Source organism: Pinus tabuliformis, chromosome 6 (assembly GCF_031772625.1).
Source record: "Pinus tabuliformis cultivar Carrire ecotype Pingquan chromosome 6, CPIR1, whole genome shotgun sequence".
Lineage (NCBI taxonomy): Eukaryota > Viridiplantae > Streptophyta > Pinopsida > Pinales > Pinaceae > Pinus > Pinus tabuliformis.
The window spans coordinates 1,320,368,578-1,320,395,443 of record NC_142292.1 but is presented as its reverse complement, the minus strand read 5'-3'; the positions used below and the strand labels follow the sequence as shown (position 1 = coordinate 1,320,395,443).

At 43.7% G+C, this 26,866-nt stretch overlaps 1 non-coding gene across 1 annotated transcript; it reads left to right on the top strand.

Annotated features, from left to right (window-relative positions):
• Positions 1-19,830: 19,830 nt before the first annotated feature.
• On the top strand, positions 19,831-21,643 carry LOC149263475 (18S ribosomal RNA). The gene has a single exon (XR_016261337.1). It is a non-coding gene; the product is annotated as an 18S ribosomal RNA (ribosomal RNA).
• Positions 21,644-26,866: the final 5,223 nt, after the last annotated feature.

Genomic DNA, 26,866 nt, shown 5'->3' with positions numbered 1-26,866 from the left:
TTCTTGGAGTTGTAAGGGCTGTTGTGGTGTGGCTCCCTGGCTCGTCTTGGTCCCCTCGTGCCCCTCCAGATGATACCAGCAACAGGTTTTCTTTCCGTGTGAAAGGTGGGTTGGTAATCGAGTTGTGTTTTCGGGTTTGCCTAAACGATGGCCTTGGGTCGTTTGTAGGGCGACCGATTTTCAACTTCTCTCCATCCCAACTCGGTAGCGCATGAGCGGTGATGTTGGCCATGCTCATCCTGAGAGGCATATGTGAACAATTACCCTTCTGCTCTTTAAGTTCTTGGAGCTGTATGGGCTATTGTGGTGTGGCTCCCTGGCTCGTCTTGGTCCCCTTGTGCCCCTCCAGATGATACCAGTGACAGGGTTTCTTTCCGTGTGAAAGGTGGGTTGGTAATCGAGTTGCGTTTTCAGGTTTTCCTAAACGATGGCCTTGGGTCGTTTGTAGGGCAGCCGATTTTCATCTTCTCTCCATCCCCACTCAGTAGCACATGAGTGGTAATGTTGGCCATGCTCATCCCAGGAGGCATATGTGAATAATTCCCCTTCTGCTCTCTAAGTTCTTGGAGTTGTATGGGTTGTTGTGGTGTGGCTCCCTGGCTCATCCTGGTCCCCTTGTGCCCCTCCAGATGATACCAGTGACAGGTTTTCTTTCTGTGTGAAAGGTGGGTTGGTAATCGAGTTGTGTTTTCAGGTTTGCCTGAATGATGGCCTTGGGTCGTTTGTAGGGTGGTCGATTTTCATCTTCTCTCCATCTCCACTCGGTAGCGCATGAGTGGTGATGTTGGCCATGCTCGTCCCGGGAGGCATATGTGAACAATTCCCCTTCTGCTCTCTAAGTTCTTGGAGCTGTATGGGACGAAAGATTATACCTTGCATTGGGACGTGATACAAATTCAAGCTAAGCATCAAGTGCAGCAACACTTGTATTGAGTGCATGAACTGAAACCTGGCATTGAACCTTGGCATGGAGTACCAGCATCGTCACCTGAATCGAGTGAGTACCGACATCTACACACCAGGCATTGACTCTTGGATGACTCTTGTCATCGAGTGATCGCCATCTATCTGTATCGAGTACCGGCTATCAGAGACCTTCTGTCAATGACTGTCTCCGATCTAGTAGCGGGTGCCAAGTAGCCCAACCAAGTAGCTTAACCGAGCAGCCAAGCCCAAGTAGCTTAACCGAGCAGAGCGCAACCGAGCAACCGAGCCCGGGAGCCAAGCGAAGTAACCCAGCCAAGTAGCCCAGTCGAGTAGCAAAGAAAAGTATCCAAGCCTATAAGCTCAACTGAGCCTGGGAGCCAAGCTGAGCAGCGCGTAAGCCCAGCCTATAAGCCAAGCAGCCCTGCCCAGCAGCTCAACCGAGTAGCCCCGCCCATCTAATGAATGCATCCCGCCTAACATAAGGAGACGTGATGAAAAGGAAAAATGGATAACTGGAAGTTGTTGAACTAACTGTGTCCGTCGTGTCTCATTGGGTGTAAACATGCACTCTCCATATTGTATCGTGGATATGGGGAACTAGGCGATTCAAGAACTGTGGGGGGCGTTGAACTGCATCAGGTGTAACTGGGCTTGGTGGAAACGGCTTGAGATTCACGTCCTTAGTAGGTGGGATGACTTTTGTAGTTCGAAAGGGATAGGAGGGAGAAGATCTCAGGAGGGAGATATATATAGACGGATAGGTATCAATCGAGAGGGCAGGCCGCAAGGTCAATATAAGTTGAAGGCGGTCAGGTCGCAAGGTCGAAAGTAAGTAAAGTGGTATCAGGCATACAACAATTGAAGGCAGGTCCCCAGGTCTTGGTGGCTCGTAAGTAAGTTCGCAAGGTCGAATTCGTCAAGATAAAGTGAAATCGTGATCGACGGAATGAGAGCAATAAGAATCATAATGTAGGTAGGCGAGCAAGCAAGCCAGGTCGGTGAGAAGCAAGCTAGCAGCCAGCAAGTAAGCGATCACGTAATGCCAGCCAGGTCGTCTATCTCTTCATACCCGTAAGGAATAGGACTGGCTCGTCCTGGTCCCCTCGTACCCCTCCAGATGATATAGCGACAAGGTTTCTTTCTGTGTGAAAGGTGGGTTGGTAATCGAGCTATGTTTTCGGGTTTGCCTCTACAATGGCCTTGGGTTGTTTGTAGGGTGGCCGATTTTCATCTTCTCTCCATCCCCACTCAGTAGCGCATGAGCGGTGATTTTGGCCATGCTCGTCTCGAGAGGCATATGTGAACAATTCCCCTTTTGCTCTCTAAGTTCTTGGAGCTGTATGGGCTATTGTGGTGTGGCTCCTTGGCTCGTCCTGGTCCCCTCGTGCCCCTCCAGATGATACCAGCGACAGGGTTTCTTTCCGTTCGAAAGGTGGGTTGGTAATCGAGTTGTGTTTTCGAGTTTGCCTGAACGATGGCCTTGGGTTGTTTGTAGGGCGGCCAATTTTCATCTTCTCTCCATCCCCACTCGGTAGCGCATGAGCGGTGATGTTGGCCATGCTTGTCCCGGGAGGCATATGTGAACAATTCCCCTTCTGCTCTCTAAGTTCTTGCAACTTAGCATTTTTGATATGGGCTTGTTCGCCTGGGTGCGCCCTCGCCAGAATGACCCACCCGAACAAGTTGACATGGACACCCTCAAATGACCCACATGAACGAGTTTACATGGGCACCCACATGACCAAAACGAAGGGACAAGGGAGAGCTAGGAAAACGAGCTGCACGAACGTGCACAAAGCCAACCTCGGGTCACAACTTATAATTTTTGATACATGCTCATTCGCCCGGGCACGCCTTCGCCTGACCCAACTGAATGAGTTTACACGGACGCCCTCACATGACCCAACCGAATGAGGTCACACGAATGCCCTCCCTTGACCTGCCCGGACGAGTTCGCTCGCCCGACCCAACTGAACGATTTTACACGGACGCCCTTGCCCAAACGACGCGCCTGAACGTGTTGACACGGACGCCCTCGCTCGACCTACCTGAACGAGTTGACACGGATGCCCTCGCCCGACCCACCCGAACGGGCGCCCACGCTACCGAAACGAAGGGATAAGGGAGAGCAAGGCAAACAAGCTTCACAAGTGTGCACAAAGGCCACCCCGGGTCACAACTTAGCATTTTTAATACGGGCTCGTGTGCCTGGGTGCGCCCTCGCCCGACCCGCCTGAATGAGTTTGCACAGAGTGGGAATGGAGAGAAGATGAAAATCGGCCGCCCTACAAATGACCCAAGGCCATCCTTCAGGCAAACCCAAAAACACAACTCGATTACCAACCCACCTTTCACATGGAAATAAAACCTATCGCTGGTATCATATGGAGGGGCACGAGGGGACTAGGACGAGCTAGGGAGCCACACCACTACAGCCCATACAGCTCCAAGAACTTAGAGAGTAGAAGGGGAATTGTTCACATATGCCTCCCGGGACGAGCATGGCCAACATCACCGCTCATGCGCTATTGAGTGGGGATGGAGAGAAGATGAAAATCAGTTGTCCTACAAACAACCCAAGGCCATCTTTCAGGCAAACCTGAAAACACAACTCGATTACCAACCCACCTTTCACACGGAAAGAAAACCTGTCGCTGGTATCATCTGGAGGGGCACGAGGGGGCTAGGACGAGCCAGGGAGCCACACCACAATAGCCCATACAGCTCCAAGAACTTAGAGAGCAGAAGTGGAATTGTTCACATATGCCTCCTGGGACGAGCATGGCCAACATCACCGCTCATGCCCTACTGGGTGGGGATGGAGAGAAGATGAAAATCGGCCGCCCTACAAATGACCCAAGGTCATCGTTAAGGAAAACCCGAAAACACAACTTGTTTTCCTGAAAATGGCCTTGGGTCATTTGTAGGGCGGCCGATTTTCATCTTCTCTCCATCCCCATGTTGAGCCTCAAACCTGCACCTTCCTATACACCCTCTCAGCCTTCTTTTTCCACTTACTTCATCCACCAAGCTGTTAAATCATTGCATTATAGTCTAAAAAGAGATTTTTACATGGTTTTTTGACTATGCTTATGACTGTTGTTTGGTTTAGATTTTTGTTCAAGCAGCTGCGGAAACTGACAGCAAAGGTTTCCGCAGCCAGCACAGGATTCCGCAGCTATTTTGTTAAAAGCTATGCTACAGGTGTCCTATGAAGAAATGAGCCACATGGGCAAGCTATAGGTGATGGGTACATGGAACGTGTCCCTTCAAATCAGCCAAATCATCCATAGGAGGTCATGGTCAACAAGGGTCAAAGGCAAAGCCAACCAAGGAATTTAGCGGTGGCATGTCTCTGTTTTGAGCACGTGAACGTTTACGTGGCACAGTCCTCAGCCCACGAAGACACTGACACACCTGGATATCATCCCCGTAACCTGAATCCAACAGCTACCACTCCGAAGATTTAATAGACATAATGACAGTTATGCTAGATCTCGGCTGATGAGATCTACGTGTCCTTGGCAACGCAGTTAATAGCATAGGATTCAGTTAGTTAGTTTCAACACTTTTTCATTATAAATAATGTGTTGATGAACGCTGTGTAGGAGCTTTTGCGATGTAATTTTTGGAACTGTTTCTATTAGCACCCCACTGTACTTTGTTTTATGTATGTTACTGCTGCTTTAATACATGAGAAGACTACTTTGCTGAGCTCATTCTTGTGACTGTTCTTTGACTGGCTGAGGTGGCAGAGGGCCCCTCCGCACTAAAGCCCTGTATAGTTGTCATTTGATTTCATTATGTTTTTGTCTTCATAATCATTAGCTTGTATATAACATGCTGTTTAGATGTTTTTAAATTCACTACTGTTTACATGCTCACTTCCGTTTTTTATAGCTGTAAGCTGATCAATGCTTTTCTGCAGGTTTTCTTAGGTAGCCCAGGCAAATTTTCATCTTTTTGATTACTATTGACATATGAGATCATCTTGTCCTTCCTGCTAACTTTCATTTTCTAAAGTTTAATTCCAACAATGTTCTTTTTCAAGTTGTGATTTGCTTATTTATTTTTCTGTTACTTGGACATCATACTACTCATCAGTTTATGGTTTCTTTCTATAGTCAAGTGACTCTATTAGTAAGAAATCAGAATATTACTTATTGTAGTGTGATTTAGTTATCATATTGCTTAAACTCATTCATGATTGCTTCCCATAAGGTAGATTGAGCTGAAGGGTAAAGGATCAGAAGAGTTGAAGTAGTGTGATTAGTTTCCTTTCTGCAATTTAATTTCTTGCAATTTAGTTATCATATTGCTTAAACTTATTCATGATTGCTTCCCACAAGGCAGATTGAGCTGAAGGGTAAAGTATCAGAAGAGTTGAAGTAGTATGATTAGTTTCCTTTCTGCAATTTAATTTCTTGCCATTTAGATATCATATTGCTTGACTTGTTCATGATTGCTTCCCACAAGGTAGATTGAGCTGAAGGGTAAAGGATCTGAAGAGTTGAAGTAGTGTGAATTAGTTGCTTTGTTTTTAGTTTGAGTTGCTTTAAGTTCAGTTTTTACTTTCTTTTTCATTCAGCAGCAAGGATACTGGGCCATTGTCATTAGTTCACTGTTTAATACATTTACTTCCTCTTAAGAATTGATTTCATTACAGTTGTTTTAAAGCTTTCTTTTTGAGCACTTTTAAGTTTTGGAAAATCACTGTAGAAATCACCATCACCATCCATACTTAACTTTCATTTTCACCATCACACATTAGGGAAAGATAAATCCAAAAACAAACTAAAAAACTCAAAAACGACAAAAGACTAAGGAAATGGTTATCTAGTACATATAGTACACTTCACTTCGTCAGTTTACGAACCCCGGATTGACATTTTAAATAGCAATTTAGAACACACTCAATTGACCAAACATTTTTGCGCCGTTGTCGGGGAAGTGAAATTAGGTAGCCAATTTCTTAAAAAAAAAACACACAAGAAAATTTCAAGGAAGGAAAATTGATAACCTCTCAAAGTATGCTCTCCTCTTGCACTTAGTGTGATCTGGAGGATCAGAAAAGAGAAAGTTATTGGTTTAAGAGTTTCTTGAGTATGCTCTCTTCTTGCACCTAGAGTGACCTGGAAGATCAGAAAGAGAATTATTAACCCGACTTGAAGAAAAAAAAAATGACATGCATAGAGCAAGAGACTCTAGGGGAAGGTTTTTAGCTAGAGCCAAGAGTTCGATTTTTACAACTCCTTCTACTTCAAGGAATAGACAAGAGACACCTCCATCATCTCCAACCTACACTCCTAGCCCTAGGATTCCTGGAATTCAAGAGGCAGTAGTTGACTCTCCCACACCATCCATCGAATCTGAATTAGGAATAGATCCTTTCTTTTCTTCTACAAGGAGACACATTGTAATTGAAGAAGTAGAATCACCTGAGGAAGAAGAGGGAGAAATTCCTCCTCGTTCGCCATTAGTAGAAGAACCAGAGGACTCTGAAATCTCTGAGAAAACTACCATGACAGAAGAGGGAGTAAACGGATTTTGTAGAGGTAGAGGTAGAGGAAGAGGAGGAGGAAATAATGGAGGAGGTAGAGGTAACAATGGGGGAAATAGGGATGGAGATAACTCATTCAGATTTCCTATAGTCAATGAGGATTCTCAAGCAACAATGAAAAATATTTCACCATATGTCCTCCCAAACTTTCATGGGTTAAGAAATGAAGATCCTGAAACATTTCTATTTGAGTTTGAGGTCGTGTGTCGAACCTATGATTATCTGGAAGACTCTCAAAAACTCAAACTATTTCCTTCAACATTGAAAGGAGAAGCTTTGAAATGGTTCATGGGATTACTCACTCAATCCATTAGGACTTGGAATGATATGAAACAAACATTTTTTGATAGATACCTAGACTATTGTATGCCCACCAATCACAAGGATGAAGTATTCAAAATGGTACAAAAAGAAGATGAAAACTTGGAGGATTTACTTGAAAGATTTCAATACAACCTGAAAAGAGCAAAAATGAGTAACTTAGATGAGGAGACCTTGAAATCCCTTCTATTAAAAGCCATTAGAGATGAATGGATAGATATTTTGAACATGATGGGAAAAGGAGACATATCTCAACTTCCACTTCATGATATAGCAGAACTGTGTGTCCATCTCTCAAGAGGAAAATCTAAAACTGGAAAAGGGCCTAGAGATCCTTCTCTCATCAGAGAAAACAAATCTACAACTGGATCAGTAAGTAGGGCTGAGATTGGAAACATGCTTGATGAATTCAAAACTGATATCTTAGGGAGTCCTTGTGAGCAACTAGACACTCTTAAGATCCACAATAAGCAGAAAGCAGAAGTTGAAGCTTTAGCCATCTTTTGCCCAAAATGTAGAAAAAAACATGCTCTCAGGGAATGTCCCTTGGATGCAAAAGTTGTAGAAATGTGTGTGATCTGTTCAGAGAATCATGAGACCAAGGATTGTCCTTCAATTGCTGGGCTCAAAGATGTCTTTCAAGAAGATCCAAATACAATCGAGTCTCTCTGTTTTGTTGCAAGGAGACCTTGGCAGGGGCAACAAAATCAAGGATTTAACAACTCTATGAACTTTCAACCCCCACCAAATTGGAATCCTTGGCAACAACCTTGGTCCCAACCTCAGAATCCTTTTCAATCATGGGTACAAGGTATGCAAAATCCTTATGGGAGATTTGCTCAATTTTATCAATATCCTCCATCTTTTCAAAACCAACAAGCTCCACAACTTCCAAATCAAAACCCACAACTATCATTGCCATTTCAACAACAACAACATTCTCAACAAAACCCAAATTCTCAACTCTTGCTTCCATTCCAACAGAAGTCAAATCAACTTCCTTCTCAGCCATTGCCAAACCCCAATAATAAAAACCCTCAAAATGCTTACATGATAGAAGGTCAACAATTTCTTGCCTATATGATTGTTCCTCTCAATGATGTACAACTCAGATCTGGTAGAGTTCTAGATAAACCTTCTATAGATGCCCAAAATCAAAGCATTTCTGAGGAAGAGTCTCTTGAAGCCAATAAGGGTTGTGAAGCATCTCTTCAAAACCCAAACACTCAGAAAGAAAAAGAAAAAGAGCTAACCCCCACAACTCCTATAGTTGAGCAACCTGCATCTTCATCCACACCTCCTTTTCCTGAAAGATTACAAATTGACAAAGGGGTGGAAAAACAAATCTTGTTGCCTGACTATGATTTTCTAGATGAATTGAAGAATGTCTGTATCAAGATTCCCTTGTTACAAGCCATTAAAGAGATTCCTATTCTAGCAAAAACAATAAAGGAGTTGAGTCTTAAAAGACCAGGAAGGAAACCTAGAGACACAAGAAGAATCCACCTGGTAGGGAAAATTGCAGACATCATGATGGGAAAAATTACTATGCAGAAGTATGTAGATCCCGGTAGTCCAATTGTCAAAACACATATCAATGGGGTTGAAATTCCAAATACTTTGATTGATTTAGGGGCTGCTATCAACATTATGAGTAGACAGACTATGGAACAACTGAAACTTCCTAATCTTCTCTTTACACCTACTTTACTGCAACTTGCAGATCGATCAATTATTAAACCAGATGGTGTATTAGAAGACATTTCAGTCTCCTTAGAATCTTGGGAATATCCAGTGGATTTCATGATTTTAACTCCCAAGTGTAATTTAGGAGGACATCCTCTCATCTTAGGAAGACCTTGGCTAGCCACAGCCGATGCTTTCATCAGTTGTAGGTCTGGGGATATGTATATTTCTGATGGTAATTCGACAAAGAAATTCAATCTGTATCCTCCAGCAAAAGAAATTACAGAAATAGGAGATAATGAGTGGGTTGATGATGATGATACTATACAACCTGTCTTTACCATTTCTGAAGTTAGTGAAGATAGTAGAATTCTGAACACATTAGAAAATTTTGAAACATCTTCAGAATATGACCACAACAATTTCAGTTAGATTCCGACATTGAGTATCTATCATCTAGACAAATGTCTCTTTTCTCTATGGAAGGATTTGTTAGTTCCGCCATTGAGATCTTTCCAGGAAAAACATTGAATATCAACAAAAATTTGGAAAGATCACAACATGAAGAACTAACCAAAATCTTGCAAAAAAATTCTACTGCATTTGCATGGGAGTATACCGATATGAAAGGTATTGACCCTAAGACTTGCATTCACCACATCTACATTGAGGAAAACAGTAGACCAATCAGACAACCTCAGAGAAGGATGAATCCAAACCTTAGGGAGATAGTGAAAGAAGAGCTCCAAAAGTTACTTAATGTGAACTTCATTTATCCAATTTCAGATAGCCGATGGGTTTCTCCTTTGGTTATAGTACCTAAAAATAATGGTAAATGGAGAGTATGCATTGATTACAGGGAATTGAACAAAGCAAATTTGAAGGATCACTTTCCTTTTCCCTTTATCGATCAGGTATTAGATACTTTAGCAGGCAAAAAGTATTTTTCATTTTTGGATGGTTTTAGTGGTTACAATCAGATTCAGGTAACACCTGAAGATCAGGACAAGACCACATTTACCTGTCCATGGGGAACTTTTGCTTACCGAGTACTTCCTTTTGGATTATGTAATTCACCCGCAACATTTCAAAGGGCAGTACTAGGAATATTTTCCGATCTAATCCATGATTGTGTAGAGGTTTATATGGATGATTTTACAGTTTATGGTAATTCGTTTGAAGAGGCATTAGAGAATTTGGAAAAAGTCCTTATAAGATGTAAAGAAACAAACCTATCATTAAGTCATGAAAAATGCTTTATGATGTTTACTGAAGGGATTGTTTTGGGACATCATATTTCAGGAGATGGGATTAAAGTTGATAGATCAAAATTTGAGGTCATCTCCAAGTTGCCTATTCCAAATTGTCAAAAAGATGTTAGAAGTTTTCTTGGATTTACTGGATACTATAGAAGATTTATTGAAAACTTCACCAAAATAGCATCTCCACTCTTCAAATTACTTACAAAAGACTGTGAATTCAAATGGGATCCTAATTGTTAATCTGCATTTGAAACTTTGAAAACAAGAATATCTGAAGCACCCATTTTGAGAGGTCCAAATTGGAAACTTCCTTTCCATATTTCTACAGATGCTTCAGATACAGCTCTAGGAGCTATGTTGGGACAAAAGGATTTAGTTCCCTATGCCATTTACTACACCAGTAAAAATTTGACTCCCACTGAGTTTGCTGTTGTTCATGCAATCAACAAGTTTAGACATTATATAATAGGCTATGAAACTTTTGTCCATACTGATCATTCTGCAATTAGATATCTCATGAACAAACCTGTTACTAATGGCAAAGTTACAAGATGGCTTTTACTTTTACAAGAATTCAATATTACTGTGTTGGATAGGCCAGGGAAACAAAATACAGTAGCTCATTTCTTGTCTAGAATCCAAAATACTAACGAAGATTCTCCTATAGAGGATAAGTTTCCAGATGAATATTTGTTTGCAGTAACTACTAAGACTCCTTGGTATGCAGATATTGCTAACTACTTGGTTACAGGGAAGCTACCTCCACATCTATTTCCTGGTGAAAAAAGAAAAATTCTTCAGAAGAGCTCAAGTTATTCATGGATTTCTAATGAATTGTTTAAAACAGGGCTAGATTGTGTGATCAGAAGATGTGTTCGGGAAGATGAAATGCCTGACATCCTCAAGGCATGTCATGATGAACCATGCGGTGGACACTTTGCTGACAAAAGGACGGCCTATAAAATCCTTTAGGATATTATTGGCCTTCCCTTTTCAAAATGCAAAACAATATGTCAGAAGGTGTGACAGCTGCCAAAGAGTTGGGAGACCGACTCTTTCAAATGAGATGCCATTACAACCACAGGTACTCATCGAACCCTTTGAAAAATGGGCTTTAGATTTCATTGGACCCATTAATCCACCATCTAAACAAAAGAAGTATATATTGGTATGCACTGATTATGTCACTAAATGGGTAGAAGCTAAAGCATTGCCTTCTGCCACTGAAAATTCAGTTGTTCAATTTCTTTTTGAGGATATTTTTACTCGTTTTGGTGTCCCAAGAGAAATTGTGACAAATCAGGGAAGTCAATTTACATCTAACTTGATGGAGAAGCTGATGGAAGAATACAAAATCAAGCACAGAAAATCTACTCCTTACCATCCGCAAGCAAATGGCCAAGTGGAATATACAAACAAATTTCTTGAGAATATAATCACCAAAACTGTTCACCTACACAGAAGAGATTGGGCAGAAAGGCTCCCTGAAGCCTTATGGGTCTACAGAAATACATGGAGGAACACAACAAGACATTCTCCCTATGAACTTGTTTATGGGAAAGAAGTCCTGCTCCCCATTGAGTTTCAAGTCAAGACTTTCAAGATGGCAGTTCAGTTGGGGATGAATCTATCAGAAGCTTAAAAGCACAGAATGGAGCAGCTGAATGAGCTAGATGAGATCAGACAAGATGCAATTTTAAGGACTGATCTAGTTCAACATCAAAGAGCTAAGTGGCATGACAGATATATCAAAGAGAGAAAGTTTCAAGAGGGAGATTGGGCGTTACTATTTGATTCCAAGTTTAAAGACTACAAAGGAAAATTTCAGACTCATTGGCTTGGGCCATATGAGATTGACAAAGTCTTTAACAATGGAGCGGTAAGAATCAAGACCATTGATGAGTTTCAAACTCCTCTCATTGTGAATGGCCACCGATTAAAAATTTATCATAAGCCACTCTCAAAAAAGGAATTTGTCAAAATGTTTCAAGAGAATTCTGCAATAAGGCTGGCGGAGAAGAATTCTTCTCCCCCATCAGCCTAGCCTTTATTTCTTTCAGCTAAAAAAAAAAATAAAAAAAAATCGTATAGGTCTGAAAACCAATCATAGATTGGCAGTCTTATACAGAAAATATAGAGTGAAAATCAGGGACACTGACACTATATTTTCCAAAAAATAAATCTCCTCTCCTTCTCTTGCCATCTTCACTCCATCTCATTTGCCATTTAACTTCACCTCCATCTCATTCTCCTTTCCATTTCAATTCATTCCACTTCATTTTCATTTCATTCCACTCATTCCATTTCACTCCATCAATAAAAGTCCCTTCCAGGACTATTTTCATTCAGTTAGTTCTTCTCTAACTATCTTTGTGCAGTTAAGGGGGCGTTGTCTCAGTTTCCGCAGCTGGAAACCGTTTCCGCAGCCAAAAGCAGTTTCCGTAGCCAGAAACAATTTCCGAAGCTAGCATCACTCTGTTTTCAAAATTCACAGTCAACTGTTAGTGCCATAATCATGAAATGAAGGTGTAATTGAGCTAAAGACATGGGGCATCTCCAAGACATCAAAGAAGAGAAATTGGTTAGAAGCCTTGAGCTAGAAATGACAAAGTTTCCAAAGGTATGATCAAAAATCTTTATCAAATAACAACACAAGTCGTAATTATGAATAGTTATTAAACCATAACAAGTTCTACTATGTGCAATGATTTGATACGATAGCTCCAATACCACTCCTATTCCACGATATCACTCCACACACCTTGCATTCATTTCTCCAACGGTCTCATGATTATTTCGAGTTTAAACTCAAGACTGACTACACTTCTATTTATTACTCGTACTCTTGAGACGTGACCTATTGTGTTACGGCTCTTCTTAGCCGTAATTTCTGCAGCCGTCTGTTGAGACGTGTAAAAAGTTCATACACAGTCACCCAATTCGAAAGAATTCCACTGTTATTCCACTCGTTTACCACTCTACTAATACCATACTCCTCGCATGCATCCACATTTTAAACTTGTTCACTGCTGCTCACCCGTTGTTCCTCCGGTAATTTGATTACTTCCATTCCCTGTTCTCCATTTTCGACTGCAGTCACTACAGTCATCCTAAAATCCCGACTGCAGTCACTACAGTCTATCCTAAACCCTGTAACAGAGCCGTTTTTTTCTGAACCCTCACACGCAGAAGAACTCTCAGTTGGAATTTAAAACAACAGATGGGAAAATTACTGAGAGCCGAGCCAGAAGGATCGAAATACTTGGAGGGTTATCCTCAAACTAAGGAATTGCTGAAGAAAGCTAGATGGCTACGATTTATCCAAAAGTTTAAAGGGCATAACACGGAGGTGACCAAAGCTTTTGCGCGGTCTTTTGATGGACAAACAGTGGATATTGGAGACTTAAAGTTTACAGTGACTGAGGCCACAGTAGCAGCTGCCACAGGCCTACCTCAAGAAGGTGAAAGGTGGTTTAAAAATAGAAGTGTGGATGATCAAATATGGAGAATCATGCTACAAAACCAAGATATGGATACCACCGTATTTACAAGAGGCATCCCTGTTCACGCAATAAAAGAGGAATGGTCTAGTCTACTATTAGTCATCAAGAAATTTATAACGTGTGAAGGTCGTTTTGGTTCTATGTATATGTATCATGCCAGACTGATGATGAATTTCATAGAGGGTCACACTCTTAACTTGCCTCATTTTCTGCTATTAAGTTTGAAAAAGATGATTTTTACAGTTCAAAAACACGTAGGCAACATTGAACCTCATCTTTACCATCATGGATTCATAAAAATTCTTATTGAGGACTAGTTAAAGAAAACTAAGGATACTTGGGAGAAATTATTGACAAGGAACTACTTCCAAGAGCCGTCTGAGGCCTCTGGAAGCAGTTCACCAAAGATTCCAAGGAAAAGTAGGAGGAAAGAAAAGAACATTACAGTCCAAGACTCCCCTACAAGATAAATTCAAGAAACCGTCCAAAAAGAAGAAGAAGATACAGCTAAAAATAAGAAACAGAAGAAAGAAAAAGGCAAAAGAACCATTCAAGAAGTCTATCCATCCCCTGAGCAATCCATAGAAGAGGATTATCAACCTCTGTTAGAAAGATTAGTACACCTTCAGGCTGCTGCTATAGCCAAGAAAAAGCAAAAAGGAAAACAGAGTGCACAAGAGAAGAGTATTAGTCCATACATAAGGAGGAGCACTAGGCTAAAAGGGAGAGGGAATAAAACCCAAGAAAAACAGTCTCACTTTATTGATTTAGGTGAAGAGACACTTGAGAAATCTCCAGCTCAGCCAAGCATTGAATCAAGTCCTCCACGTGAGGAAAGCCCTTTTCAGCCAGAAAGAGAGAGCAGTCTTCCTCCTCCACCAGATTTTGAGCCTAGTCCGAGAAAGACACCTGAGGTAGATCCTAATCAGCAAGAGGCATATAACTACCTGGAATCCTTAGAACAATCAGCTGTAGGACCGAGTACCACTTTGCCACTTGGTGCACAAGTTCAGTCTTTGAAACAGGAAGTATTTGAATTAGAAGTCCTAAATAGGCATATCAAACAGGAAAATGAAGCACTCAAAGAGCAGAGTAAGGTAGACAAGATTGTCCATGATAACACTATGCTCCATTTAGGACTGTGGCAAAAGAAAAACAGGAGGCTGAAGAAAAAGTGCAAAAAGTTAAGCAGAGCATTGATTAATCTCAAGTTCAAATGTCTAGTCAGGAAACCAAGGATGATGTTAGCATCAAAGAAGAAGAAAAGAGGGCTAGATGTCCTTGCAGAAGCCTCAGAACATATGGATTAGAGGGAAATAACTAAATTTTGGTTGCATGAGGACATGCAACACCTTCACAGTGGGGGTATGTTGAGCCTCAAACCTGCACCTTCCTATACACCCTCTCAGCCTTCTTTTTCCACTTACTTCATCCACCAAGCTGTTAAATCATTGCATTATAGTCTAAAAAGAGCTTTTTACATGGTTTTCTGACTATGCTTATGACTGTTTTTTGGTTTATATTTTTGTTCAGGCAGCTGCAGAAACTTGTCAGTTTCCGCAGCCAGCACAGGATTTCGCAGCGATTTTGTTAAAAGCTATGCTACAGGTGTCCTATGAAGAAATGAGCCACATGGGCAAGCTACAGGTGATGGGTACATGGAACATGTCCCTTCAAATCAGCCAAATCATCCATAGGACGTCACGGTCAACAAGGGTCAAAGGCAAAGCCAACCAAGGAATTTAGCGGTGGCACGTCTCTGTTTTGAGCACGTGAACGTTTACGTGGCACAGTCCTCAGCCCACGAAGACACCAGCACACCTGGAGATCATCCCCGTAACCTCAATCCAACAACTACCACTCCGAAGATTTAATAGACATGATGACAGTTATGCTAGATCTTGGCTGAGGAGATCTACGTGTCCTTGGCAACGCAGTTAATAGCATAGGATTCAGTTAGTTAGTTTCAACACTTTTTCATTATAAATAACGCGTTGATGAACGCTGTGTAGGAGTTTTTGCGATGTAATTTTTGGAACTGTTTCTATTAGCACCCCACTGTACTTTGTTTTATATATGTTGCTGCTGCTTTAATACATGAGAAGAATACTTTGCTGAGCTCGTTCTTGTGACTGTTCGTTGACTGGCTGAGGTGGCAGAGGGCCCCTGCGCACTAAAGCCCTATATAGTTGTCATTTGATTTCATTATGTTTCTGTCTTCATAATCATTAGCTTGTATATAACATGCTGTTTAGATGTTTTTAAATTCACTACTGTTTACATGCTCACTTCCATTTTTTATAGCTATCAGCTGATCAATGCTTTTCTGCAGGTTTTCTTAGGCAGCCCGGGCAAATTTTCATCTTTTTGATAACTATTGACATATGAGATCATCTTGTCCTTCCTGCTAACTTTCATTTTCTGAAGTTTAATTCCAGCAATGTTCTTTTTCAAGTTGTGATTTGCTTATTTATTTTTCTGTTACTTGGACATCATACTACTCATCAGTTTATGATTTCTTTCTATAGTCAAGTGACTCTATTAGTAAGAAATCAAAATATTACTTATTGTAGTGTGATTTAGTTATCATATTGCTTAAACTCATTCATGATTGCTTCCCACAAGGTAGATTGAGCTGAAGGGTAAAGGATTAGAAGAGTTGAAGTAGTGTGATTAGTTTCCTTTCTACAATTTAATTTCTTGCAATTTAGTTATCATATTGCTTAAACTTATTCATGATTGCTTCCCACAAGGTAGATTGAGCTGAAGGGTAAAGGATCAGAAGAGTTGAAGTAGTATGATTAGTTTCCTTTCTGCAATTTAATTTCTTGCCATCTAGATATCATATTGCTTGACTTGTTCATGATTGCTTCCCACAAGGTAGATTGAGCTGAAGGGTAAAGGATCTGAAGAGTTGAAGTAGTGTGAATTAGTTGCTTTGTTTTTAGTTTGAGTTGCTTTAAGTTCAGTTTTTACTTTCTTTTTCATTCAGCAGCAAGGATACTGGGCCATTGTCATTAGTTCACTGTTTAATACATTTACTTCCTCTTAAGAATTGATTTCATTACAGTTGTTTTAAAGCTTTCTTTTTGAGCACTTTTAAGTTTTGGAAAATCACTGTAGAAATCACCATCACCATCCATACTTAACTTTCATTTTCACCATCACACATTAGGGAAAGATAAATCCAAAAACAAACTTAAAAACTCAAAAACAACAAAAGACTAAGGAAATGGTTATCTAATACATATAGTACACTTCACTTCGTCAGTTTACGAACCCGGGATTGACATTTTAAATAGCAATTTAGAACACACTAAATTGACCAAACACCCCACTCGGTAGCGCATGAGCGGTGATGTTGGCCATGCTCATCCCGGGAGGCATATGTGAACAATTCCCCTTCTGCTTTCTAAGTTCTTGGAGCTATATGGGGCCATTGTGGTGTGGCTCCCTGGCTCATCCTGGTCCCCTCGTGCCCCTCCAGATGATACCAACGATAGGTTTTCTTTCCGTGTGAAAGGTGGGTTGGTAATCGAGTTGTGTTTTCGGGTTTGCCTGAACGATGGCCTTGGGTCATTTGTAGGGCGGCCGATTTTCATCTTCTCTCCATCCCCACTTGGTAGTGCATGAGTGGTGATGTTGGCCATGCTTGTCCTGGGAGGCATATGTGAATAATTCCCCTTCTGTTCTCTAAGTTCTTGGAGCTGTATGGGTTGTTGTGGTGTGGCTCCCTGGCTCGTCCTGGTGCCCTCGTGCCCCTCTAGATGATACCATCAACAGGTTTTCTTTTCGTGTGAAAGGTGGGTTGGTAATTGAGTTGTGCTTTCAGGTTTGCCTGAAGGATGGCCTTGGGTCATTTGTAGGGCGGTCAATTTTCATCTTCTCTCCATCCTCGCTATTTGGTGCGGAGGGTTTTTCTTTTCGTGTGAAAGGTGGGTTGGTAATTGAGTTGGTTTTTCGGGTTTGCCTCAAGAATGGCCTTGGGTCGTTTGTAGGGTGGCCGATTTTCATCTTCTCTCCATACCCACTCGATAGCACATGAGCGGTAATGTTGGTCATGCTTGTCCCGGGAGGCATATGTGAAAAATTCCCCTTCTGCTCTAAGTTCTCGGAGTTGTATGGGTTGTTGTGGTGTGGCTCCCTGTGATGGCTAGCCTCTTCATTGTTCGACTGTTTATGGTGCCAGTTTCTTGTGCTTGTACTCTTTCTGTGTTGGAATTGTCAGTTGAGATGCATACATTTAAGAGGGACATGGAAGGGTTTCGATTGTAAACCACCCACCCTCCCTCTTACTTTCTTTTTCTGTCGGGCAATGTGAGGCTTTATTCTCCTTATTGTAAAGTTAAGGGTTGGCATTCCTTTTAAAGTGCACATCGTTTGTGGTTGCGTTGGCTTTGAGGTTTTGATAGATGTGTTGGCCCATATGTTTGATCGAGTGGTTGGCTTTTTCCTTGCATCTTGCGTGTATGGCAGGCTTTTGCGGTTGGAAATGTTAAGTCACAACGTTTATGGGCATTTGTTGTTTCAATTGTGTATGTGCTCGTGGTCCAATGGGGAGGAGGCTTGCTACGTCGATGGTGGGGGCTATCTGGAAGAAGGATTTCGAGGTGGAACGCTTCGACCTCCCTCCTTTGCGTGGAGGTGGCCGTAGGTGAAAATTATTCATTGTCCAGTTGGTAAAGCTGTGGGAAATCTCCTAGGTTGCCTGTACGTAGGGTGCGTGGGGTGCGGAGCTGCCCGATCCCTCCTCCTATTTGGATATGTTCTTGTATTGTGTAGTGAGCCTCTTGATTTGCATTTATTTCCTTCCTTTTGCCTTCGCATCGTGGTTGCCATAGGTGGTCAAGTGATCAAGGTCCACCGTTGCTGCTGTCCGGGTGGACTCCTAGGTGGCCTTGGTGCGTGGCGGGGAGGGTTGGGGGGCATTTCTAAGAGAGGTTGTGGGATCGGTTGGTCTTGTTTTATTTCCTTCTGTTTCCTTTGCATTGAGGCTGCCACAGGCGATCATGCAATCGAGGTCCATCATTGCTGCTGTTCGGGTGGACTCCTAGGTGGCCTCTATGCGGGGAGGGGAGGTTTGTGGGGCATTTGTTGTTTCAATTGTGTATGTGCTCATGGTCCAATGGGGAGGATGCTTGCTACGTCGATGGTGGGGGCTATCTGGAAGAAGGATTTCGAGGTGGAACACTTCGACCTCCCTCCTTTGCGTGGAGGTGGCCGTAGGGGAAAATTATTCATTGTCCAGTTGGTAAAGCTATGGGAAATCTCCTAGGTTGCCTGTACATAGGGTGTGTGGGGTGCAGAGCTACCCGATCCCTCCTCCTGTTTGGATATGTTCTTGTATTGTGTAGTGAGCCTCTTGATTTGCATTTATTTCCTTCCTTTTGCCTTCACATCGTGGTTGCCACAGGCGGTCAAGTGATCGAGGTCCACCGTTGCTGCTATCCGGGTGGACTCCTAGGTGGCCTCGATGTGTGGTGGGGAGGGTCGGGGGGCATTTCTAAGAGAGGTTGTGGGCTCGGTTGGTCTTGTTTTATTTCCTTCCGTTTCCTTTGCATTGAGGTTGCCGCAGGCGATCATGTGATCGAGGTCCATTGTTGTTGTTGTCTGGGTGGACTCCTAGGTGGCCTCTGTGCGGGGAGGGGAGGGTTGGGGGGCATTTTTTATTTCAATTGTGTATGCGCTCGTGGTCCAATGGGGAGGAGGCTTGCTACGTCGATGGTGGGGGCTATCTGGAAGAAGGATTTCGAGGTGGAACGCTTTGACCTCCCTCCTCTGCATGGAGGTGGTCGTAGGGGAAAATTATTCATTGTCCATTCAGTAAAGCTGTGGGAAATCTCCTAGGTTGCCTGTACGTAGGGTGCATGGGGTGCAGAGCTACCCTATCCCTCCTCCTGTTTGGATATGTTCCTTGTATTGTGTAGCGAGCCTCTTGATTTGCATTTGTTTCCTTCCTTTTGCCTTCACATCATGGTTGCCGCAGGTGGTCAAGTGATCGAGGTCCACCGTTACTGCTGTCTGAGTGGACTCCTAGGTGGCCTCGGTGCACGACGGGGAGGGTCACGGAGCATTTCTAAGAGAGGTTCTAGGCTTGGTTCGTCTTGTTTCATTTCCTTCCATTTCCTTTGCATTGAGGCTGCCGCAGGCAATCGTGCGATCGAGGTCCATCATTGTTGCTCGTTCTCCATTTGTTTCCTTTGCATCGAGGCTGCCGCAGGCAATCGGGAGATCGAGGTCCATCGTTGCCACTGTCTGGGTGGACTCCTAGGTGGCCTCGGTGCGGGGTGTGGAGGCTTTTGGAGGCATTTCTAAGGGAGTGGGTGAGTGATCGCTCGTTTTCTTGTTGGTTGGGGCGTGGTTGCAAACTCCGGAGTGGCCTTGGTGCGTTGTGGCTCGATAGGTCTACCCATTTGTTTGCCATGTCCTTGGCATGTTGTGTGTGCTTCCTTCTTGAGGTGCAAGGCATAAAAGTTTTACATGATATTTTGACATCTCTTTGACTTGATGGGTGTTCAGGTTGGCTCTTGGTAAGAGAGCACCCAAAATGCCCTTTGAAGTGGGAGGGTGCTACCTGGTTGATCCTGCCAGTAGTCATATGCTTGTCTCAAAGATTAAGCCATGCATGTCTAAGTATGAACTAATTCAGACTGTGAAACTGCAGATGGCTCATTAAATCAGTTATAGTTTTTTTGATGGTACCATACTACTCAGATAACTGTAGTAATTCTAGAGCTAATACGTTCACCAAGTCCCGACTCTCTGGAAGGGATGAATTTTTTAGATAAAAGGCCAGCGGGGGCTTGCCCGCTTCTCCGGTGAATCATGATAACTCGATGGATCGCACAGCCCTTGTGTTGGCGATGCTTCATTCAAATTTCTACCCTATCAACTTTCGATGGTAGGATAGAGGCCTACCATGGTGGTGATGGGTGACGGAGAATTAGGGTTCGATTCCGGAGAGGGAGCCTGAGAAACGACTACCACATCCAAGGAAGGCAACAGGTGCGCAAATTACCCAATCCTGACATGGGGAGGTAGTGACAATAAATAACAATACTAGGCTCATCGAGTCTGGTAATTGGAATGAGTACAATCTAAATCCCTTAACGAGGATCCATTGGAGGGAAAGTCTGGTGCTAGCAGCCGCGGTAATTATAGCTCCAATAGCATATATTTAAGTTGTTGCAGTTAAAAAGCTTGTAGTTGGAGCTTGGGTCGTAAAGGTCGGTCCGCCTACTCGGTGTGCGCCTGCCCTCCCATCCCTTTTGTCAGTGATGTGCTCCTGGCCTTAATTGGCTGGGTCGTGGCTTCAGCACTGTTACTTTGAAAAAATTAGAGTGCTCAAAGCAAGCTTATGCTCTGAATACATTAGCATAGAATAACGCGATAGGAGTCTGGTCCTATTGTGTTAGCCTTCGGGATTGGAGTAATGATTAATAGGGACTGTCGGGGGCATTCGTATTTCATTGTCAGAGGTGAAATTATTGGATTTATGAAAGACGGACCACTACGAAATCATTTGCCAAGGATTTTTTCATTAATCAAGAACGAAAGTCGGGGGCTCGAAGAGGATCAGATATCGTCCTAGTCTCAACCATAAATGATGCCGACCAGGGATCAGCGGATGTTGCTCTAAGGACTCCACCAACACCTTCTGAGAAATCAGAGTGTTTGGGTTCCGGGGGGAGTATGGTCGCAAGGCTGAAACTTAAAGGAGTTGGCGGAAGGGCACCACCAGGAGTGGAGCCTGCAGCTTAATTTGATTCAACACGGGGGAACTTACCAGGTCCAGACATAGTAAGGATTGACAGATTGAGAGCTCTTTCTTGATTCTATGGGTGGTGGTGCATAGCCATTCTTAGTTGGTGGAGCGATTTGTCTGGTTAATTTTGATAACGAACGAGACCTCAGCCTGCTAACTAGCTACACGAAGGTTCCCCTTCACGGCCAGCTTCTTAGAGGGACTATGGCCGTTTAGGCCATGGAAGTTTGAGGCAATAACAGGTTTGTGATGCCCTTAGATGTTCTGGGCCACACGCGCGCTACACTGATGCAACCAACGAGTTTTTCTTCCTGGTTCGAGAGGATTGGGAAATCTTCTCAAATTGCATTGTGATGGGGATAGACCATTGCAATTATTGGTCTTCAACGAGGAATTCCTAGTAAGCGCATGTCATCAACTTGTGTTGACTACGTCCCTGCCCTTTGTACACACCGCCCATCGCTCCTACCGATTGAATGATCCGGTGAAGTGTTCAAATTGCATTGACGATGGTGGTTCACCTCCGTCGACGTCGAAAGAAGTTCATTGAACCTTATCATTTAGAGGAAGGAGAAGTTGTAACAAGGTTACCATAGGTGAACCCGCGGTAGGATCATTGATAGCAGGGATTTTATTTTGTGTTTTGGGTTGGTTGGGTTTCGATTGCAATGTGGGATTGTGTGGTGTGTCTCTAGGGGAGCGGGTTTGGTGTTTGGCGGGAACATTTTTGGTTGCTTGTCTTGAGGTAACACTTGTTTTTTCGTGTGTGCTTGCAAGCCATGCTTGTGCTTGTCCCACCCATCCTTTGTTTTTCTTTCCCCCAATGTGTTTCTGTAGGGGGTTTGGAAGCTTGTTTCTTGGGAGCCCTTCCAACGATCTATTTGGCTGGGCATGGTTGCTGCAGTTGAGGTGCTTGGGAAATACGATGGATAAATTTAGACTCATTCGTAGTGGCAGTGCTCGGTCTTTTTTTCGTTGGAAGGCATGGGCCAAGGGTGCGGGCTTCCATAGTTGGTTCTCTCGAAAAGGCGACGGTGGTTGATGTGTTGCTTGGGTGAGCTTTTTTGTTGGTGGTTGGGTCGAGGGAGTGGTTGCGTGCGCGCCTGGTAGCTCAAACCTTCCGTGAGGGGAAATTGTTGGGGTGGGGTCAGTATGGGATGGATGAAGAGTGGTTCAACCTATTGGGCTGGCCACCCTAGTCCTCCTGACCGTTCCTCGACATGCCCTCGCGGAAGGGTTGGGTGTCCAGGTAATGAAAAACCCCTCCCTCGGTCTAAGCTCCATCGAGATCACAATTTTCCCCACCAATGGGCATGAGGGTGGCAATCTTATCTCGTGCCTTTGCTGTCGAGGGAATTCCTCATCCTCTCGTGGGCCACTCCCCTTTCAAGGGAAAAAGAAGTTGCGGGTTGTGTCTTTATTCCTCCCTTTGGATTGTGGGTTTTTTTGTGGGACCTGGTCATTTCTATGTTTCATGGTGTGCACTTTGTGGGCATCCCTCTCTTAGTGGCCTTGCACCATCGATGTATTTGTGGCCCGTGGCTTTCTCCAGCATTGAGTGTTGGCCCATGACAACTCCTCTTTGGAGTTTGATTCTTGACCCCTGTTGACTTTCTCGCTAGAAAGGTTGTTGGGTGTTTTGTACACGGAGGGGTGCAATAGCGGGGTGGGTTTGTTATTAGTAGTCTATTTGTCATTTGAAGCCTTGTGCCAGGTTGGGGGGTTGTTTACCTCTCAGTAACGTGCTCCAGACACTGGTCTCATCGCGGCCCTTGTCTTTTCTAGTGGTCAAGTTTAGGTTGTGATTTATTTGCTTGGTTGTTTGATTGTTGTTTGTTATGTTGTAAAGCTAGAAAGGGTGTTGTGCCGTAATGTATGTGGGAGGGTGTGAAGAGGTGGGATGATTTTTGATTGGGTGCCTTGTTTGATTTCTTTTTGGTTAGCGGACATCTACTCGGCGTGCTGTTGAGCTTCTCTCTTTTCTTGGGATCTTTGTTTCTTTGGTGTTGTTTTCTTCCCTTCTTCCTTTTTCCCCTAGCTTTATGGAGAAGAGGTGGGATTGTTGTGGATTGGTGTTCGGGAAGGACGAAAAGCAGTGTGAGTTCCCGGGGTGGCCACCCTAGTCCTTCTCGATCACTGTCCCCTGTAGTTCCCCCCTTTTTGCGAAGGTACGGGGTTTGGGAAGCTTGTTCTCTGTTTGAGCCTCCCCTTGTGAGCCGGTAGCCACATTTGATATCTCTTGCTTTCATGTTGTTTTCTTCCCTTCTTTCTTTTGGCCCCTAGCTTTACAGAGAAAAGGTGGGATTGTTGTGGATTGGTGTTCAGGAAGGATGAAAAGCAGTGCGAGTTCCGAGGGTGGCCACCCTAGTCCTTCTCAATCGTCGTCCCCTGCAGTTCCCCCCTTTTTGTGAAGGCACGGGGTTGGGGAAGCTTGTTCTCTATTTGAGCCTCCCCTTGTGAGCCGGTAGACACGTTTGATATCTCTCTTTCTTTCATGTTGTTTTCTTCCCTTCTTCCTTTCGGCCCCTAGCTTTACGGAGAAAAGGTGGGATTGTTGTGGATTGGTGTTGGGGAAGGACGAAATGCAATGCAAGTTCCTAAGGTGGCCACCCTAGTCCTTCTCGATCGCCGTCCCCTGCAGTTCCCCCCTTTTTGCGAACGCACGGGGTTGGGGAACGGTCATGGTTGCTGCGGTTGAGGTGCTTGGGAAATATGATGGATAAATTTAGACTCATTTGTAGTGGTGGTGCTTGGTCTTTTGTTCGTTGGAAGGCATGGGCCAAGGGTGCGGGCTTCCATAGTTGGTTCTCTCGAAAAGGCAGCGGTGGTTGATGTGTTGCTTGGGTGAGCTTTTTTGCTGGTGGTTGGGTTGAGGGAGTGGTTGCACGTGTGCCTGGTAGCTCAAACCTTCCATGAGGGGAAATTGTCAGGGTGGGGTTAGTATGGGATGGATGAAGAGTGGTTCAACCCATTGGGTTGGCCATCCTATTCCCTCCTGACCGTGCCCCGACATGCCCTCGCAGAAGGGTTGGGTGTCTAGGTAATGAAAAACCCCTCCCTCGGTCTGAGCTCCATCGAGATCGCAATTTTCCTCGCCAATGGGCATGAGGGTGGAAATATTATCTCATGCCTTTGCCATCGAGGGAATTCCTTGTCCTCTTATGGGCCACTCCCCTTCTAAGGGAAAAAGAAGTAGCGGGTTGTGTCTTTGTTCCTCCCTTTGGATTGTGGGTTTTTTGTGGGACTTGGTCATTTCTTTGTTTCATGGTGTGCGCTTTGCGGACGTCCCTCTCTTTAGTGGCCTTGCACCATCGATGTATTTGTGGCCCATGGCTTTCTCTAGCATTGAGTGTTGGCCCGTGACAACTCCTCTTTGGAGTTTGATTCTTGACCCCGTTGACTTTCTCGCTGGAAAGGTTGTTGGGTGTTTTGTACATGGAGGGGTGCAATAGCAGGGTGGGTTTGTTATTAGTAGTCTATTTGTCATTTGAAGCCTTGTGCTGGGTTGGGGGGTTGTTTACCTCTCAGTAACGTGCTCCAGACACTGGTCTCATCGCGGCCCTTGTCTTTTCTAGTGGTCAAGTTTAGGTTGTGATTTATTTTCTTGGTTGTTTGATTGTTGTTTGTTATGTTGTAAAGATAGTAGAAAGGGTGTTGTGCCGTAATGTATGTGGGAGGGTGTGAAGAGGTGGGATGATTTTTGATTGGGTGCCTTGTTTGATTTCTTTTTGGTTAGCGAACATCTACTCGGTGTGCTGTTGAGCTTCTCTCTTTTCTTGGGATCTTTGTTTCTTTGGTGTTGTTTTCTTCCCTTCTTCCTTTTGCCCCTAGCTTTATGGAGAAGAGGTGGGATTGTTGTGGATTGGTGTTCGGGAAGGACAAAAAGTAGTGCGAGTTCCCCCCCTTTTTGTGAAGGCACGAGGTTTGGGAAGCTTGTTCTCTGTTTGAGCCTCCCCTTGTGAGCTGGTAGCCACGTTTGATATCTCTTGCTTTCATGTTGTTTTCTTCCCTTCTTGCTTTTGGCCCCTAGCTTTACGGAGAAAAGGTGGGATTGTTGTGGATTGGTGTTCAGGAAGGACAAAAAGTAGTGCGAGTTCTGGGGGTGGCCACCCTAGTCCTTCTCGATCGTCGTCCCCTGCAGTTCCCCCCTTTTTGCAAAGGCATGGGGTTGGGGAAGCTTGTTCTTTGTTTGAGCCTCCCCTTGTGAGCCGGTAGACACGTTTGATATCTCTCTTTCTTTCATGTTGTTTTCTTCCCTTCTTCCTTTTGGCCCCTAGCTTTACGGAGAAAAGGTGGGATTGTTGTGGATTGGTGTTTGGGAAGGACGAAACGCAGTGCGAGTTCCCAGGGTGGCCACCCTAGTCCTTCTCGATCATTGTCCCCTGCAGTTCCCCCCTTTTTGTGAAGGCACGGGGTTGGGGAAGCTTGTTCTCTGTTTGAAGCCTCCCCTTGTGAGCCAGTAGCCATGGTTGATATCCCTTTCTTTCATGTTGTTTTCTTCCCTTCTTCCTTTTGGCCCCTAGCTTTACGGAGAAAAGGTGGGATTGTTGTGGATTGGTGTTCGGGAAGGACAAAACGCAGTGCGAGCTCTCGGGGTGGCCACCCTAGTCCTTCTCGATCGTCGTCCCCTTCAATTCCCCCCTTTTTGCGAAGGCACAAGGCTTGGGAGGCTTGTGCTTTGTTTGAGCCTCCCCTTGTGAGCCAGTAGCCACATTTGATCTCTATTTCTTTCACCTTGTTTTCTTCCCTTCTTCCTTTTGGTCCCTAGCTTTATGGAGAAAAGGGGGAATTGTTGTGGACTGGTGTTTGGGAAGGATTAAAAGTAGTGTGAGCTCTAGGGGTGGTGTTACACAAAATATTGTCACCATGACTTTCTGCAGTTAGTGTGAGTCTATCACCACTCATACTGTCCTCCTTTGCAAGTCCCAAACCTCAGCTCTTCATGTCAAAGCCTTAAAAATGAGAGAAAGTCTTTGAAAATCAATAAAACTCTGGTTCCGCACTTTCTCTTACCAGTACCTACGGTCCCGCACCCATTGGTCATGTTACTTGTGGACCTGCCCGCTCTGTCTCTAAAGGAGTGGGTGCGGACCCCTGTGAAAGTAAAAAAGGTGCAAGTTTATTTTTAAAAACTCACTTTGGGTTAATTTTAGACTCTTCTAGAAGGAACCTTGATGTGGTTGGTTCGCTCCTAGGTGGTTCATGCATCCCATAACTAAAGGAGCTAACCCCTTGATAGGAGGAGCTTATCCCTTTGAAGGAGGGCTTTATCCCCTTGAAGGTGGACCTAGTAACTTCCCTCCTCAGCTCTATAAATTGAGGCATTGGGCTAGTTGCTAGGGAGGTTGAAAGCTGAACATTTTTGAGGGTAAATGCTGTTGGAATTGAGACTTCCTAGTTAAGCTTGAGAGGAGAGATTACATACCTTTTGGCTTCTTTGGGAAGAGAGTGAAACTTGTCAAAGTAGAGGAGATTCTTGCTGGACCCTGGGAGGAGCTTGTACAACATCAAGGCACCAAGGTTGCAAAGTTCTTATTTGATTAAAGTTAATACAATCAGATTCATTTTTCTCAATAAATTATCTTATATGGTTTATTTCTTGAATTCCTTGATCATCATGATAAATATGGTTTATTATATTGGCTTTTCAGATGCTATTTGATGTGTGTGCATGTTTGTGTTTGAGATTCTTTAAAAAGGAGATCATTTGGATCAACAGAGCGTGGCTTCCAAAAACTAGCACTGGACCCGAAGTAGGCCTAAAAACATCTATTAGCCTTTACTTATAAATCACATATTTAGAGAAAGATAGAATTTGTTTGGTTCGCTTGTCGCTAGATAT